Source organism: Neovison vison, chromosome 4 (genome assembly GCF_020171115.1).
Source record: "Neovison vison isolate M4711 chromosome 4, ASM_NN_V1, whole genome shotgun sequence".
Lineage (NCBI taxonomy): Eukaryota > Metazoa > Chordata > Mammalia > Carnivora > Mustelidae > Neogale > Neogale vison.
Window position 1 is genome coordinate 13,624,592 of NC_058094.1, and position 15,312 is coordinate 13,639,903.

The following is a 15,312-nucleotide window of genomic DNA, read 5'->3' on the forward strand; positions in this document are numbered from 1 at the left end:
GCAAAAGTTTATGTACTCTGTGATTCCATTCATGTAATGATCTGGAGAAAGCCAAACCATAGGGGAAAAAAATCTTAGCAGCGGATTTCCTGGGGTGGAACTGGCTACTCGAGGGAAATTTTAGGGGTGATGGGAGTGTTCTGTATCTGGATAGTGGTGTTGATTACACAACTGTATACATTTTTCAGAACTCATAAAACTACCTCCATAAACTCAGGGTAATAAAAACAAAAACATCATCATGTACTTAACCATATATAGAATAATTGAATGTTTGTGTTCTTTTTCAATTCTTACTATCCAAAACAGTGTGGTCACAAACACCTGTGAGCAAATCACTTCACTTTGTATTATTTCTGTGGACTCTATTCCCAGATGTTGTTGCAAGGGTGGCTAGAGAGGAGTAGGGGATAAATATTATGAACATTTTTATAGCCTTTGGAAAATGATTACAAAATTAGTTCCCAGATACGTACTTTCTTGAAACCGGTTTATAATACCCTAAGATGGTCTGGGAGTACTTCTTTCTCCACACCCTTGTGGGCAACGGGAGTTTGACTGCTATTGTCAGTTTGTTCTCTTTGGTTCAGATATCTCTTCTTGATAATTGAAGGGTTTATATTTACTTGAAGCTTTATAATTACGGCATATAGGATTAACTGGGCAGAACTGAACCCACGCTATTTACAGTTCACTAAACATCTCCTTAAACATTCCCACACATGTATGACAAGCTATAAATACTATTCATTTGTAGCTAAAGTGTGTGGTTTTGGTAATTACCACCAATTTTCTTTGCCAGAATATTGGTGACATTTGTAGACAGGAGAATTAGGGAGGTGTCTCTATCCTGGTTCTAGGATGAGCCCCGCCTTTTTATCTTTATTGTCCTCTGTTTCTCTGTTATTCTCACATTGTCTTCTTGTCCCATTCAACTGCATATCCCTTTCTAGTTTACATTTTAATGATCCCTTGATTTTGGTTTGGGCTGGTATACTAGATGAATTTTATATCATAAATGTGGTTGAATCTGTCACAAACCACACACAAAAAATACACACTGTAGGATCTAGTGTCTTTGTCCCCTCTTTTTCTCTAGTTGCAGGGATACCTTTCCATATTTGCTGATTTGGGGTATGTGCAATACTTCAGCCCAGGGAGGTGTGACCTCCCCTAATACTTTGATTGCGAAATGAATCTGCTGCAGTGGCTACATTTTGGAGTGTTTTGTGTCTGCACTGCAGTGATGACCTGTGTCTTATAGCCTCTCCTGGCATTTGGCTGAATGAAAACAGTTTTTGGGTAAGCATTACCCTAAGAAAATAAATCCCCTACTTAATGAGACGTCTACTCCCTTTTTACTTCCTTTCCTTCCCTTGTAGGTAGGTATGTTTTTACTTACCCTATGTCATTGAATTTTCAGATTTCTCTCTGAAGGTGATGCTGACATCCCTGTTTTGTATGCATCTAGTAGGACTACAAGGCCTTTCCATATGAGTGCTACCCCAAAGGTGATCCTCTAAACAATGTGTGACCCAACTCTGTGGAGATTTGACAAGTTAGGCTTCACCTGTACCCAGGAGAGATCACTGCGGTTCCTCTGTTCTGGCCTTGCTTCATTCCCGTGCTGTATTTGAACCCAAAACTCTTGGTTTCCATTTTTTCCTCTCTCCACCGTAGTTGCCTGAAGTGCCAGCTCCATTCTGGACTTTGTGTGTGGGGGGGGTCCTTCAGTGCATAAAACAGATTTCTCCTCTTGTGCTGTTTACATTCTAGTCAGGGGAGAGAGAGACAGAACATTAATCTTAAACATTGCACATTAGTAAATGATGTTTGATGTGAGAGGTGAGTACAATGGGGGAAAAATCAAGGAACAGAAGGACCCTGTTGGGCCCTGTTATTTTAAAGGAGTTGGTCATGATAAACTTCGGTGAGCCCCTGACAGTCTTGATGTCTGTGTGGACAGCATTATGGGCACAGGACACGGCTGGCGTAGGGGACTTAAGGTGGAACATGAGTTGTTTGTGGATGAGTGATGAGGGACAGAGTGGAAAGAGTTGTAAAGGTGTGGCGGGGAGGCCAAATGATGAAGGGCTCTGTAGGCTACTGTAGGATGTAAATGCAGTGCCATTCCTCCCAGCTACAACCAAGTCGATTTTCATGAGCAGCTTTATTCAATATTCTTTACAAGAAAACCATCACTTACCCAGTCATTGTGGCCTCTGCTGGCCAAATCCTGCTGCACAAATATGCTAGAGACATTCAATCTCATTTCTAGCAAGACTTGGCATAATTTTGAAACTGTTCAATCAACCCAGTAAATATGAATTAAACATTTATGGTTGTATTAAATATTCGAAAGATAGGAACCAAAACAGTCTATCAAGTAATTGTACATATTTGTGCATTTACAAAATGCATATTCATGAGAGCTATGTAAATATATATTTAGTCATTTCCTCTTCCATGTGAAGAGCCACGGCTGAGCTACAGATGGTAACTTTCTTGCATATAATTACGAGAATGACACAGTAAACCATTCTGGAGTTGTTCTTAGAAAAAGATCATCATCTATTTGGCCATTCCATGAGTTCAGTGCTCTTAGAGTTGGGGAGAAGAAAGTTCTAGAACATGCCTGTCCTCGTGGCAGTCACTTGAGAAAGAAATGGCAGTTGTCCCACAGATAAGTACCCTTCTGCACCAGTCTTCCTCCCCATGGAAGTTGTTCTCATACTGTTTTTCCATCAAGAGTCATGAAAGGGAAGATGTTTGTGTGGGGGGCACATCCAGGGTTATGTGTGGCTCTGGTATTCTACCCAGAGCTCCCTTCTTTCTCTCTGACTCAGAAGTCACATTGGTTGCTAGCAGTGAGAATGATGATACTTTGAAGTTAATATTTAATTCATTCTAATTTATTCAAAAACATGTCCAACTTGAGTATGGTGTCTATTAATAGTAACATGACTGGCACCCCCTCACAAATGCTCATGACAACTCTTGTGGATCTTTCTGCCACATCTGAGGACTCTTTGGATTAGGAAATTGCCGAGACCGTACATATTTTTATTTTGTCTTTGTTGAAGATCTGATGTGAAAATCTTTCTGGGAATCAGAATTTTTTAAAAAGGATCTCTATTTCCTAAGGTGCTGATATTCTTATTAACACTTGCCAACACAATCACTCAGCCAAGATTCTGTGAGGCCCTCCAATGTTCCTCATCTATTTTGAGGAGATTGAAGGGAGGGAGAAGGGAGAGAGAAAGATTGAGTAGGAAATATACCTGGGTCTCCATATCCCTGCAGTTGACTAGCTGGCCCCACTGCTCTGCATTCTTGAGAGAAATAGGCAGAAATAGAAATGGCACCCACATATACAGACACTGGCAGTCACTGGTTATCCCTAGGTGGGGCTTTAGCCTAGGTAGCTGGACTGATATGTGGGTAAACCCTGAGAACTCAGGATGAATGCAAAGGTAGACTTGGCATGGATCTATGTCCCTTGGATTATCTTTTTTGGAGATAAAGAGATTTCAATTCAATAATAAGTTAACAGCAAGAAACAACCACTGGAATGGGTAGGCAATGTGGTTACTCAGCTTGAGGTAGTCCTTCTGGATTTTCCCATCTCACTCAGAGCAAAAGCCAAAACCCCCATCTGTGATTTGTCTCCCCAGAATACAGACTTCATTTCTCAGTAGTCCTTTACTCCCTACCCCACTGACCTCTTGTCACTCCTTGAAGCATCATGGGTCCTTTGTACCTGTTGTACCGTCTGCCCAGCGTGCTCTGTCTGTCATTGTAGGGCTATTTCTCTTTCTTTCTTAAGGTCCTTACTTAAAAACAGCTTTCCCAGTGGGGAGTTTTATGACCATCCTAGGCAAGATTTTAACTGGTGTCCCAACATTTCACTTCCTGTCCTGATTGTTTCTACTGTCTAACACATTGTACTTATTTACATCAGTTAGAGTCTGTCTCCCCACCGCAGTGCATATTCCACAAGGGCATAGGTTTTTGTCTATTTTGTTCATTGCTATATCCCCAGAATCCTGAACAATGCCAGCCACATGGTAGGATTCAATATTTACTGAATGAGTCAATGACTGCATGCTTAAAAGCAAGGAGACTTCATAGAGAAGCAGGAGAATGAATCATTGCACAGACAAGGGACTATATATATATATATAGAGAGAGAGAGAGAGAGAGAGAGAGAGAAATGCTGCCAGGTTTTCAGAGAAGTTGTCAGTTTCTACTTTTAATTCCTAATGAACCTAGGTTTTATTTTCTGTCCATAGTCTATCCCAATAAAATTATCCTTTTCTTAAGCTGCCTTAAGTGGATTGGTCTTTACTGCAACTAAAAAAACTCTAAGCAAAAGGAATAGAATCAAAGGAGGAGGCTCTCATTGTTTTCTGAGCACACAGGGTGCATAGGAGGTTGGGGTTCCTGTGCAGTGAACAGTTTTGTGGGTATCTCTCCCACATAACTAGGTCACAGACAACTGGTGTTTCCCCATGTGGCAAAGTGGAGCATGCATAGAAATCCCTGCCTCCTCTCTCTCTGCTTTTCAAGCATTGCTGAATGCCTCCTAATGATTTCATCTGCTGGGAGGTCTGCTGGGTTTTCCACTTTCATAGAAGGTGGTGGTGCCAGGGGCTGATGCATGCTCTGACTGCTGACTTGAAACACGCTTTGATGAATTAGTGCAACCCGGCCAGCCATTTACTTTAAATTTTACCCTTGATTCTTCCTCTAGCAAACAATTAAGGAGCAGCAGTGGCTTCCTGCAGGGGAGACCAATGCCTTCTGTCCTCTGCGGAAACAGCTTTGGCATTCCTCCAAAAGATGAATGGCATGGACCAGGAGCTCCAGTTTCCCTCAGCTTTCAGGCATTCAAATAAGCAAACACTTAAATACATACAATAAAATAAAATAAATTCAAATCACAAACAAGGAAACCAGTCTAGGTCACCAGCAAGTCCTATGACTTGACTTGGGGGCTGGGAAATGCATCCTTAAACTTAGCAATGCAGTAAGCCAAAGAGCACGGAGAGGTCATCTGAAGAACTGGGCCCAGTGACAAGGCACCATGTCTTCCTTCTCACTGGGTGAGTTGCGCATTACTAACCTCAAAAGCTCCTGAGTAAGAGGAAAATGTCTCTTTAACAGTATTAAGGGACAATTTATTATGTGTATCCTTCCAGGGAAGCACAATGTCAGTGCAGGCCCATTGCATTTGCATTATTTCCAGACAACAGCAGCAGCAGAAAAGGACACTGATTTATTTCAGAGCAAGCACAGGTGAATTTAATGTCTGTTGGGACTGAGCCAGGGAAGACTTAACCCACTCTGGGCTCTCAAGTGCTTGAGGGGGGACAGCAAGTTTTTGGAAGGGTCCCATAGGCCTCTGGCTAAATTCAGCTTCCTTAAGCCCATGTTCCTCAATCATCTGGTCAGAAAAGCTCTTGCAGAGAAAAGGGGATAGAAAAAGTCTTGTTTAGGAATAGAAAATCTGGTGCTGGCTTCTCTGGCAGCACATATACTAAAAATTGAAATGATGCAGAGTAAATTAGCATGGCCTCTACTCAAGGATGACACAAAATTTGTGAGGCATTACATATTTCTTATGTGGAATTAAAACAAAAACAAAATAAAGGAAAGCAAGCAAGCAAGCAAGAAATAGAAAATCTGGTTTTATGCCCTAACCAACTAATTTCTTTCTCAGTGACCTGGACAAATAATTCAGTCCTTTTTTTATTTTTATTTTTATTCTTTAATTTTTAAAAAATAATCTAGTCCTTTTAAGACCCAGGTATTTCTTTGTAAAGGTGTCTAAGAATAATCCACTTCAGGGTTGGAGTGAGGATCCAGCAAGCAAATGTATTAGAGAGTGCTTTGTGAAATACATGCAAGCCATTGTTTGGAGCAGACATCAATTTGGGATTCCTAGCAAACAGCTTTATCCCAGAAGAATCAAGAAGATGATAATCACAATTACTCTTTAAACCCTGGCATTCAAGCATTATAGAATTACAAAAGGTCATGGTAGAAAGTCTGAAATAGCTCTTCCTAGCCTCTTGTTGGGCACATGGAGAAACCAGTTGTAGGGAAGAAAGTAGGCTGAATATCATGGGAGATGAAGTGAATCTTCATGACCTTTGCTCTCTGTTCCCGTCAGTATGCTTCAGAATGTCATGTATATAGTAAGAGTTCAATAAATGCTGGTAGAAGTGAAAGAATTCACTCACTATCAAACAACCCGTGTTGCTGTTGGCAATGGCAAGTTGGAATCTTTTCTCTTTAATTCACACTCCAAGTATTTCTTCTTCCAATATCAAAACTTATGGAAAATGTGTTTGCTGGTCACCCTAGTCATACTGAAAAGGATTATGGTCCCCATAAGCCAGCAACATCCTGGTAAAAACCACTAGCTTCAACTTCCAATAACAGTTCATTGAAATCTTAAAGAGCATTAATTCTTGTCAAACTGTCTTTCAATAACCATTTTAACATATATAACTGGACAAATTTACAAAGTGTTGCCCAGTGCATTACCTTATTTAATTTCCTGAACAGTCTGATGATGATGCTATTAGTTCAGCTCTGAGAGTCTGCATGACTTGTTCATTGATGTACAGACACTGTCAGCATCAGAGTTCGAACACAGAACTCTGGCTTGCAAGTGCATTCCATTAGTACTATTTTATAAAATATCTAATAGGCATCCTTTGCTGCTTCTGTTTCTCCTTCCTTCCTTTTTCTCTCTCCCTCTCTCCCTCTCCCATTTCCTATAAGCTCTTATTAGCCTGGTTCTAGGTGCCACATGGGGCACCAAAGCAGAACAGAACGAATAGAACAGTCCTGTCTTTGACGAGTTGGCAATCTACTGAAGAAGAGGACCTATATATAGGTAAAAAGGTAATTCCAAATACAGTTGATCTTTGCTAAGCACCAACCCTGATTGAGTAGAGTCTGAAAGGGTAAACCGACCAGCACCTCACTGCCTGGAAGATGGGAGAGAGATGAACATCTGTCCAGGGCACTGCAGTTGCCTTCTTGCTGCAAAAATCATTCATGGAATCGCAGGCTGTCCCTTTTAAAATACGCAGGCTTTCAAAGCCAGTACCTTCCCCTTCCCTGCTCTTTTTGGTGTGATGAATGAAAGATGGGTGTGACGCATCCGAGTGGAATCTGCAAGTCGCTGATCCTTTAAAACCTACTTCTGTAAATACCAATAAAACAAGTCTCAACGTTTTTTCCTCATTCAGGGAGTTCATTCAACCAGGAGCCCTGGAGGAGGGAAGCTACTCCCTACGAACTGCTCTCCTTTCAGGGCTCTCGACTGAAACTGAAACTCCTCTCCACGCTCTTCCCCTTTGCCTACCTTGCTTAAGTTTAAGTCAGTCTGTAGTTCTTTCTGGCTCCCCTCCTTTGCCTCCCTTCACTTTGTCTAAACAGCAGAACTGGTTATATTTGCCACTCCAGGTGTGTCCGAGTCTGGAAATAATACCCCACAGGCACTCAGTAGCTATCTGTTCAATGAAGAAATGAATGGATGAATGAAGGAATGGATAATGGCCAGGTTTAAACGCCCTGTCATTGATCAGCTGCCTGACTCTCAGGAAGGTATTTAACTTAGTTGTGCCTCAGTTTCTCATCTTCAAGAGTGGTGTGTGGAAGATTACAGAAATATCGATATTTATGTACTATATAGATATAGTATATCTATATAGTACATAATTCACTGTACATTATTTACTCTGGCACTCGAAAAAGTGGTAGCCTTGATGATTATCATTATCATTATTAAAGAGACCTGGAAGTGACCTGAGAGTCACAAGAGGAATGTTTCTGTAGGGTGGGGAGGGTCAGGGGGATAGTATCTATTAGTTGTGAGGAGTAGAGGATTTAAGCAAGCAGAGGAAAATGCTCAGGGGAAGGCATGTCATCCAGTAATACTGGGGTAAAGGGAGGAGGTCTGAAATTTTCTGAAGACAAGAAGGATAAAGTGAAAAATGGGAAGTCCAGCAAGGCTGTAGAAAGAGGTGAGGGTATGAGGAAAATATATGATCAAATGAGTCCCTAAAATTAAGTTGTTATTATTTGATTATTATTCAGTTATGTGCCACTGAATATGGCAAAAATTGTGCCCAACAGGGGAAGCTGGTGCCCAGTGCCATAGGAGTGGTCAGTGTGACACAGTGGTAAGGGTCACATGTTCTAGGAGCACAGAGAAAAGATGGTGACACTGTCTTTGGACATCTGAGAGATGCTTCATCATGAGCACTGGCTCATCAAAGATTTCTTCCTCCTCTCTTGCTCTCTCACTTGCTCACTCACTTATTTCATATATATTCTTGAATACCTTCTAATTTTCTAGATGTAGAGCTAGAATAAGACTCAGTCATGGAGCCCTGGGTTCCATGGTGTTGATGGGGAACATGCCACTGGAGGCAGAGACAATGGCAGGACAAACAGCACAGAGAACTTTCAAACAAACGTGGTCTTTCACAGGCAACCCAAAGGGAATGGCAGGGATGTGCACAGCCCAAATGTCCTTTGAATTTGAGGCTGACATAACATGCCAGGAAAAGGAGCAGATGGAAGATGGTAAACAGGGAGATTCGTGTTTCCGAAGGATGCCTCTGGTGGCAGGAGGGCTGGAAGGGAATGAGATGACCCTTTTAGAAAAATGATAGTGGAGATGGTGGAGGGTTTCTGGGAGGAGGCAAGGTTAACTACAGATTCAGATGGTGAGGTGAAAAGATGTTTCTGGATGCAGAGTTATCCCTATAGGCAAGAGTGAAGGAGAGTGCCCCAGCCACTTAGCTGGAGGCTGGGAAGAGGCAATGAGCTATTGAATGGGAGAAGAAGGAGCCTGAGAGTGGAGAGGACACAGACTTCACTGTGATAGTCCTTCAGGTCCTAACTGTGACCAACAGGACCGATGGTCCGGTTCCGTGAGGTGCCAACCCTAACATTCCCCCTCCTCAGGAATTCCCCCTAGATCTCTGAGAAGAAGTGGTAGGTTTATTGGCATCAGTCCCATTCTTTGTAGTGGGATAACTATGATGTTGGAGGAAAAGTCAGCCAGTTCACCTAAGGCTGAGTTTGAGATTCAAAATGACTTTGGATGGAAAAGGGAAGAGGTGAACAGCAAATCACTCAAAATTCCATGTGTAAAAACAGAACAAACATGTCTTTATTTATTATCACCTTTGTGAAATCTCTTCCATCCAGTTAGGACTTGTGCCAGGGGAAGTGGCATGAAGAAAAGTCAATGCAAAGAATTTTGTAAAATCTCTGTCCTTTGCTTGAGTTTCTTTCCATCTCAGGTTCTCTTTCTCTGATGCATGCCACATTCTGAAGAACACAGACAGAAATTCCCCAAAGTTTTCTTTTTGCCAAGGGCCCTCTTCTCCCACAGCACTTTTTACATTTCCCCAGTTATGGTTCCTTAACTATAGACCATCATTATTATTTTTCCTACATGAAGGCAGCACTGAACACTTTTCTCTAGTGGCCTCATCATTTAAAGCAGGGTCCAGCATACCCCTGAATAAATGAACGTTTGCTCAATAAACTGTATGATTGGCAGTGTTCTGGCATTCTCTGTACTGCTTTTGCAAGGGATACTTGCGGAGATGAGGGGAAGAGAAAGTGTTTGGAAAAGACACTCTGTGCACTCTTCATGTCACTGCCCATTCTGTGTACTTAAAAGGAAGAATTTGCTCCAGAGGAAACTGCATGTGGTGTCCTGCAGTAGCTCATAAATTCCAGTGGCAGAAACAGCTGGGCTAGTTGCCTAAGAATCTCTAGACATTCTGAATCAGTAGTTTCGGGGTGGACCCTGGAATGAAAAAAAAAATGTATCTCTGCATTTCTGTATCTCTGTATCTATCTGTCTATCTATCTATCTATCTATCTATCTATCATCTACCTGTCCATCCATCCATCTATCCATCCATCTTCCCAGTCATCCCAAAGTTTGGGCAGTGTTATTGAGAGACAAGAGCACCACCAGTGCAATTTGGAGACATTGGTTGGAATTTGGGGTTCATTACTGATTAGTAACTGGGACAGTAGCTTATTTTCTTTAAGCCTTGGGGACCCCATCTGTAAACTGTAAACAATAATTCATCTCTCAGGGCTCTCAGGAGATGTAACTGAGTAGCAGAAGAAACCCATAGTAAGTTTTCAGTTAATGATAGTTGAATTTGAACATACATGAGAGAAAAAACAGCAGGGAGACCAAGGTTTCTGGGACAGCTTATAACCAAGCATGAAAACTAAAGCATTTAGATATAGGTAGAAGTTGATGATTCATCTGCTGTGTTTTAAATTGCTTGGGCTGTGGCAGCAAAGAGAAATCCATCTTCTGGGGGGCATGAGGAAATACTTCTTGGGCAGTTGTCAGTTCAACCCAGAAAGTAATAGGATTAACCCCCAGAAATGTCAAGAGCTGAGAAATTCATACTGTAATCAGTGTGAGAATCTCTCTTTGCTTGGGGAATGAGAGACTGACCACTCCTGTAGGTGCTACTGAAGGGCAGGTCCAGGATGTGGGGCTAGGGAGAAGGATGCATGGCAGAGAAATGATTAATCAAACATCAGGGTCCAGAGAACAGATCTCCATGTCTGTATCCTCACATGGAGCTGCCAATGTCAGCTGTAATTATGTACTTTCAAGGGACAAATATTGTGCAAGCTTATGGCAAAACTGACGTGACTCCATCAGCCAAAAACATCTACTGTGTGCTTATAGTGTACAAATATGAAGGGCACCTGGAGCTTATCAATGTGGGCTGGGTGTTACTCTTTTTCTCCCCTTTGCCCCCAGTGGAAACTTTGGGTACATACATCTCTTACCTCACTGGATAGAAGTCATTTGAGTTTGTCTTATCTGCTAACCATTTCTTTTTTCCTCTTGCACTTAGAACAGTGCTTAGCATGTAACAGACACTGAAGATATTCAAAACGGCCTTTTGAGGAAACTGAAGTATGGGCTAGGCACTTTAAATCAGCGAATGCATCCAGTGGTATAGTTTATGTCCTAAGAGATATTTTTTATGCTCCAGAGTCAACATGAACAACATCCTGAAGCCTCAACTCTTCTGAAAACATCAGTGAAAGAAAGGCAGGGAACTTACCTATTGGATTTATAACAAAATACATAGTAACCTTAAAATGAACCTTGATAGGTTATAAATTAGGACATTAAATCTGCATGGCTTTGAGATTAAAACAAACATTGAATCAAAGCCCTCGTCTCTCTCTTGTGACCTCCCAAATACACAGGGTTCCTTGGATTATTCTGGCAATTATTTGTGGCCAGCTAGTGAAGGCAAGAACTGTGTTTTTCTCCCTGATGAATCCGTAGCATCATGCACAATGACTGGCTCACAGGCACTTGAGGCAACCTATGAAATGGCAGAAGATACTAGCAAATGACACTACAGATAAAGGGCTGATATCCAATATCTAGAAAGAGCTCTTTAAACTCAATACACACAAAACATAACATGTCAAAAAAGGCAGAAGACATGAGCAGACACTTCTCCAAAGAAGACATACAAGTGGCTAACAGCCACATGGAAAAATGTTCATCATCATTAGCCATCAGGGAGACTCAAATTAAAACCACATTGAGATACCACCTTACACCACTTAGAATGGCCAAAATCAACAAGCCAGTAAACAACATGTGTTGGAGCGGTTGTGGAGAAAGGGGAACCCTTTTACACTATTGGTGGGAATGCAAGTTGGTACAGCCACTTTGGAAAACAGTGTGGAGATTCCTTAAGAAATTAAAAATAGAGATAGCTTATGACCCTGCAATTGCACTACTGGGTATTTACCCCAAAGATATAGATGTAGTGAAAAGAAGGGCCATCTGTTCCCCAGTGTTCATAGCAGCAATGGCCACAATTGCCAAACTGTGGAAAGAACCAAGATGCACTTCAATGGATGAATGGATAAAGAAGATATGGTCAATATATACAATGGAGTATTATGCCTCCATCAGAAAGGATGAATACCCAACTTTTGTATCAACATGGACGGGACTGGAAGAGATTCTGCTGAGTGAAATAAGTCAAGCAGAGAGAGTCAAGTATCATAGGGTTTCACTTACTTTTGGAGCATAAGGAGGATAACATGGAGGATATTGAGAGATGGAGAGGAGATGTGAATTGGGGGAAATTGGGGGGGAAACAACCCGTGAGAGACTGTGGACTCTGAGAAACAAACTGAGGGTTTTGGAGGGGAGGAGAGTGGAGGGCTGGGTGAGACTGGGTATTGTGGAGGGCATGTATTGCATGGGGCACTGGGTGTGGTGCATTAACAATGGATTTTGGAACACTGAAAAAATAAAATTAAATTTAAAATTAAAAAAAAAAAGAAAGAAAAGTTTGCTGAATAAGTGAAGGAGTGTTTTCTGAATTATTCTTTGCATGTTTCTCTTCTCTCTTCATAGAGTGTAAAGTCCTGGATAGTGTGTCCTAGTTATGTTTGGGTCTCTAATGCCTGACATGTAATAAGTCCTTGCTAGATGTCCATCTCATGATTCATTGTATATCCACTGAGCCTAGCACGACACTTTGCAAATACCAGGCATTGTGCATCTCTGGAAGTGATGCTGGCCAAACTGTGGAAAGAGCCAAGATGCTCTTCAACAGACAAATGGATAAAGAAGATATGGTCCATACATACAATGGAATATTATGCCTTCATCAGAAAAGATGAATATTCAACTTTTGTATCAACATGGACAAAACTGGAGGAGATTATGCTGAGTGAAATAAGTCAAGCAGAGAAAGTCAATTATCCTAGGATTTTACTTACTTGTGGAGTGTAAGGAATAACATGGAGGACATTAGGAGAAAGAAAGGGAAAGTGAATTGGGGGAAATTGGGCGGGGAGATGAACCACGAGAGAGTGTGGACTCTGAGAAACAAACTGAGAGTTTTAGAAGGGAGAGGGGTGGGGGGATGGTTGAGCCTGGTAGGTGGGTATTAAGGAGAGCACGTATTGCATGGAGCACTGGGTGTGGTACATAAACAATGAATCTTGGAACTCTGAAAAAATAAAATTAAATTAAAAAATAAAAGAAGTGATGCTGACTTTGGGGTCACAGAGAGCTATGATCAGATTACTAAATTCCACGTTGAACACCCTCTTACTTAAACTTTCTTAGACTCAGATTCCCTATATGTAGAATAAGAATAACATTTCCTATTCCCCAGATTGGATGCCAAGTATCAATGTCATTATTTGCATGAGATACTTCTCATATAGCAAGTCTTTAGCAAATACTCATCCTGTCTTGTTTCTAGACACTTGTTTTTGTGCCTTGAATGAGATTCAAAAGGACTAAGTTTTGGTTCTGATTCTGAGCTTTAGCTCTGGTTCTACAGAATGAGATTCTTACTTGGTCTAGCTCTGAGAAAATCTCTTACAGCCCTTGAGGTTTAATTTTTCTGTCAGCAAAATGGGTAGGATACTTGCAGCCATATTCTGCTGGTGTTCTGGGAAGAAGGAATGAGATAATGTCTGGAAGGAGATGTGAGCTTTAGAGATGAAAAGTGCTGTATAAATTCAAAGCCCAGATGCTTTATGATATTACTATCCAAAGACTTCTTGGATTTTTTTTTTCTTTTTAAACAGGAGACTTCCTGACCTGAAGACACAGTTCTTAGCCCTGTCTTTGCTAACAACCCTTTGAAATAATTTGAAAGCGTCCTTGAATGATGTTGTCTGACTTTGCCTCTGCTTCTGCTCCTCCCCTACTTCACTGCTCTCTGACGTTGGAGGTAATTGTTTTTGGGGTGGGAGGAAAAGTGAAGCAATCCCAGAGATAATTGCCCCATGGTCAGGACATCAGGGTTCAAGTCCTGACTCTGACTCTCACTAGCACTGGGCAAATCAGTGATCATCTCTGGATCTGATCCAAAAACAATGAGGCTGGACTGGTTAATCTTCCATTTCCTCACCAGCCTTAAGCAAGTGGACCAGATGCCTGTCAGAAGAGCATAGTAGGTAGGTGTGGAAGTAGAATTAAAAATGGTGGCAGAACACAGGCAGGAGAGATTCCTCACTGAAAAGGAGGTTGTCAGGGAGTATTAGAGGAATCAGGGTAGGAGGGGCCATGAGCAATCCGATTGTGCAGGGCCTTGAAATACAGGCAGAGAGGTTGAGAATTGGTATCATATAGGCTTCCCCTCTTCTGGGAGGCAATATGGGGACCCAGCAAGAGCAACAGTATGGCTCAGAATGAGGTTGACCCCATGGCATTTCCACTAATTAGTTATGTCTTTGGGCAGGTTATTACACTTTTCAAATGTCAATTTTTATTTTCTATAAAATGGCAATAAAATACTCACCTTATGGGATTGTTATAAGAATTAGATGATGTAGAGGCACCTGGGTGGCTCAGTGGGTTAAAGCCTTTGCCTTCAGCTCAGGTCATGATCCCAGGATCCTGGGATCAAGCCCAGCATTGGGCTCTCTGCTCAGTGGGGAGCCTGCTTCCTCCTCTCTCTCTGCCTGCCTCTCTGCCTACTTGTGATCTCTCACTCTGTGTCAAATAAATAAATTAATTACAAAAAAAAAGAATTAGGTGATGTAGTACATGACAGTATAGTGGATCTTTGTTATTGTGGATTCTGTTTTTATAAACTTGCCCACTTGCTAAGATTGACTTGTGACCCCCTCAGTTGAGACTGGCTATGCTCTCACAGTCATTGATGAACATTGATGAACAAGAGCATAGGATGGCAAAACTTTGAGTCACTCAACACATATATTCCCAGCTGAGGCTGAACAGAGAGACTGTCTGCCTTCTTGTTTTAGCTCTCACACTGTAAACAAGTATCCTTTCTGCAGTCTATTTAGTGCTAAGTTTTTCACATTTTTATGCTCATTGTTGGTGAGTTAGTAGTTTAAAATAGTCCCCAAGTGTAGTTGCTGAAAGGCTATCTAGAGTTCCTGAGTACAAGTGGGCTGTGATGTGTATTCTCGAGAAAATACATGTGTAGATAAGCTTTATTCAGGCACGAATTATCCTGCTCTTGGCATTCAATATCATTAATATTGAATGCAATATTAATGAATCGACAATATATATATTAAATAAGGTTTTAATAAGATGATGAGTAGTTTTCTACAGACAGAATATTGGTACCGATTCTCCACAAGGAGATTTTATAGAATGAGCTAATGGTTAAAATCATTAGGTAAAGCTTACATGTAGTCACATGTGTGTTTCTTTGAGTGTGTGTTTGGGGAGTTTATCAACAACATTAGCAAAAAACATTT

General features: G+C 41.3%; 1 non-coding gene across 1 annotated transcript; it reads left to right on the plus strand.

Moving 5' to 3' along the window:
* Positions 1-5,512: 5,512 nt before the first annotated feature.
* LOC122905734 lies at positions 5,513-5,622 on the plus strand. Its single transcript, XR_006384423.1, has one exon. It is a non-coding gene; the product is annotated as a U6 spliceosomal RNA (small nuclear RNA).
* Positions 5,623-15,312: the final 9,690 nt, after the last annotated feature.